Source organism: Mandrillus leucophaeus, unplaced genomic scaffold, assembly GCF_000951045.1.
Source record: "Mandrillus leucophaeus isolate KB7577 unplaced genomic scaffold, Mleu.le_1.0 Scaffold387, whole genome shotgun sequence".
Lineage (NCBI taxonomy): Eukaryota > Metazoa > Chordata > Mammalia > Primates > Cercopithecidae > Mandrillus > Mandrillus leucophaeus.
This window is the reverse complement of record NW_012104109.1, coordinates 1,682,586-1,686,717: the sequence shown is the minus strand read 5'-3', so window position 1 is coordinate 1,686,717 and position 4,132 is coordinate 1,682,586.

Sequence of the window (4,132 nt, the reverse complement as noted above, 5' to 3'; positions counted from 1 at the left end):
ACTGCAAAAACATGCCAAAATGTAAAGACCATCAATGCTAGGAAGAAACTGCATCAACTAATGAGCAAAATAACCAGCTAACATCATAATGACAGGATCAAATTCACACATAAAAATATTAACCTTTAATGTGAATGGACTAAATGTTCCAATTAAAATACACAGATGGGCAAATTGGATAAAGAGTCAAGACCCATCAGTGTGCTGTATTCAGGAGACCCAGCTCACGTGCAGAGACACACGTAGGCTCAAAATAAAGGGAGGAAGATCTACCAAGCAAATGGAAAACAAAAAAAGGCAAGGGTTGCAATCCTAGTCTCTGATAAAACAGACTTTAAACCAGCAAAGATCTAAAGAGATGAAGAAGGCCATTACATAATGGTAAAGGGATCAATTCAGCAAGAAGAGCTAACTATCCTAAATATATATGAACCCAATATAGGAGCACCTAGATTAATAAAGCAAGTCCTTGGAGATCTACAAAGAGACTTAGATTCCTACACAATAATAATGGGAGACTTTAACACTCCACTATCAACATTAGACAGATCAACAAGACAGAAAGTTAACAAGGATGTCCACGAATTGAACTCAGCTCTGCACCAAGCGGACCTAATAGACGTCTACAGAAGTCTCCACCCCAAATCAACAGACTATACATTCTTCTCAGCACCACATCACACTTATTCCAAAATTGACCACATAGTTGGAAGTAAAGCACTCCTCAGCAAACGTAAAAGAACAGAAATTAGGTGACTTCTTTAGGCTTCCTCAGCACTTCATTGGACATACAATGAAGTATCTGGGCTCGAGGGAACCCCTCCAGGAAAACCTAGAGTGAAGTGCTTCTATTATCATTCTGTCCTAACATTAGATATAAATTGCCACTGATAAAAATAACTTTACAGGGAAATTGCTCCTGAGGAAGAAATTCATTGTCTAACTGAAGCAAACAATTTCATCTGAATCTGAATAAAAGCAATAATCTTTAACAAAAAGCTTCTGTCAACACTAAACTCATTTCGCTAGTTTCTTAAAGTGTTTAACCTCAGCAATATATCTTTCATGCTCATTAAAAGGGAAACTTTGACATGCTTTTGTTTTTGGATGCTTATATCTCTTTATTAATTTCAGTTAAATATCTTACAAGCTGTCATTTTCTTTCAAATGTTAATACTTAAAAAAATGGTGGATATTCTGATAAGCCTCAATGAATATGTTGTAACAGAGATTTTTGACTTTATTATGCACTTCTGTTTATTTCATTACTGATCATTTTACCACTTAGAAGACCAAAGCACTTCACAAACATTAAGAGGAAAACATAATCCATAGGAATATTTCTATTATGAGATAGTCAATTGCAATGATAAGGCTAGTATATGTTGATGTAACATTTACTGTAAATAATTTGTTTATTATGGCATCCGGTAAAAGAAGTAGAACAGCTATAATTTATTGTTTGTATTACGGATGAGGAAACAGAGCTTACGAAGCTTATGGACAGTGACCAAGGCATTTAATTAGTAGGGGTTCAAAGAGAATCTAGAACTTATGGCTCCTGATTTATTTCTCCCTCCCTCCCTCCCCTCTTCCCCTCTTCCTCCCTCCCTCCCTCCTCCCATAGGATCTCACTCTGTTGCCTAGGCTGCAGTGCAGTAGTGTGATCATGGCTCACTGCAACTTCAACTTCCCAGGCTTAAGTTATCCTCCTGCCTCACACTCCCAAATAGCTGGGATCACAGATGCATGCAGCCATGCCCAGCTAATTTTCTCTATTTTTTATAGTAATGAGGTCTCACTATGTGGCCTAGGCTGGTCTCGAACTCCTGGGCTCAAGCAATCTGCCTGTCTTGGCCTCCCAAAGTGCTGGGATTAAGGGGTTAGCCACTGTGCCTGGTCTTCATTTTTTATTTAATCATTCAAATAAATGGAAAATATTCGGGACCATTTTGGACCTGTTGGATTCTCTGTGCCATTTCTTGTTTTGTTAACAGCCTCTAATAAATAACTAAGAGGAGTCCTCAAAATTGTAGACAGGAATCCTACTGACAAATTTGAATTCCTTAACCATTTCAACAATTTGAAAGTATGAAGAAACTGAAGAGAGAGCAAGTGACTTGTGAGGCCTCCCTGGAGAGAGAAACAGAGATTGTAAGACTCCCATCCTCCTAGGGATGTGGGGATGCCACTGCCCCCTTGCCTCAAGCCTGGAGGAGTGGGCTTCCAACAGCTGGACCAGATTGCCCTAGGTGTCTTTCCTCAGTTCATGACTCAATCCCAAGAGCAAGACAGGAAGAGGTCATCATTTTTGATTACTGAAACCCCTGAAGGGCAAAGAATGAACTTGCATTTTTTGAGGACCACATGCCTGGGGATACTATGGGAGAGAAGAGCTGATTAAAATCCTGCTTAAGAGACCTGTCCAGTGGGTGAGGGAGTAACAAAAGAGCAAGGACCCTAAGGCCCAAGTTAATAATCTGGGGAGGAGGAGGAAGAGAAAAAAGAAAACCTTCTCCCTTCCCAGTCCCCAGGTTCTAGCCCCAGCTGGATAGGGAGTAAGGGAGTAAGGGTTTTTTTTTAATCTTTCAGTGAACACTGGAGTATTGAATTGGGATGTTTGACTTAAGATTGGAATAAGGATTGGAATATATGGAACTGGGTACTTTTAACTACTGAGTAGAGACTGTGTGTTTGCAACTTAAAAGAATTGGATGTTTTTTGCTGTAGTGAAAACCAAAAATAGACCAGGAGCAGTGGCTCACATTTATAATTCCAGCACTTTGGGAAGCTGAGGAGGGTGGATCACCTGAGGTCAGGAGTTCAAGACCATCCTGGCCAACATGGTAAAACCCCATCTCTACTAAAAATAAGAAGTAGTTGGGCATAGTGGCGCATGCCTGTAGTCCCTTGGGAGGCTGAGGCAGGAGAATCACTTGAACCCGGGAGGTGGAGGTTGCAGTGAGCTGAGATTGCACCACTGCACTCCAACCTGGGTGATAGAGCAAGACTCTGTCTCAGAAAAAAAAAAGAGAACCAAAAATAAAATTCTAAGCCCCCAGCCAACTGATAAACCCTCCCCTCTGCCAAGGACATTCCAAAGTTAACCCAAAAAACTAGTTCAGGATATAATGGCAAATGAGGGTCAGACATTCCTCAATATATCCTCCTCCTGTTGGAATTCAGGCACAGCTGACCAGCATTAGCATTAAAACAGAGACCTTGAGACTGATTGAACAGACCCTTTAAGTCTGATAAGAAATATTTACAGTCTGTTCTCTCTGAAATCAGCTACCTGGAGGCTTCATCTGCATAATAAGAACCCTGTTCTCCAAAACCCCTTATCTTAACCCAGACTCTCCCTTTTATTGATTCCAGATCTTTAGGTAATAACTCTTTCAATCAATTGTCAATCAAAAAGATCTTTGGATCCACCTATGACCTGAAAGCCCCACCCACTTCCTGTTGTCCTGTCTCTCTGGGCCAAACCATTGTACATCTTACGTGTATTGATTGATGCCTTATGTCTCCATAAAATGAATAAACCAAGCTGTAACCTGACCAGCTTGGGCACATGTTCTCAGAATCTCCTGGGGCTGTGTCATGGGCCATTGGTCACTCATATTTGGCTCAGAAATCTCTTCAAATATTTTAGTTTGACTCTTTGTCGACAGTTGTTTAAAAAGAGATACTAAGTTATTGATTTAGTGGATTTCTTTCCAGTTTTATTCTTTTGCTACCACGAACATGATTTTATATTTTGCTTTTGTGTTTTTTTATGATGGAATTATCATAAGTATTTCCATGCTGTTATGTAATCTTCCTGATCATCATTTTAATGGCAGCATTGAGTTCCCTGTATGTGGGCCATAATTTGCTTTCCCATTTCTGTGCTGTTGGATATACAGGCTCTTTTAAAGCTTTCAAAAATAGCCTTTTAAAACTATTTTAATGTTGTTTGTTTGTTTCTTAGGATATGGGTTTACTATCATCAAGAAATTTCTGACAACTTATAAGCATTGTTTATAATTATAAATTGCTCCCTAAATGTAACTGCAACTTCTACTATTACCAAATGTATAAGAGAACATTTCTATTTTATGCAAGCCAGTTTTGGATGTTATTTTTTTTT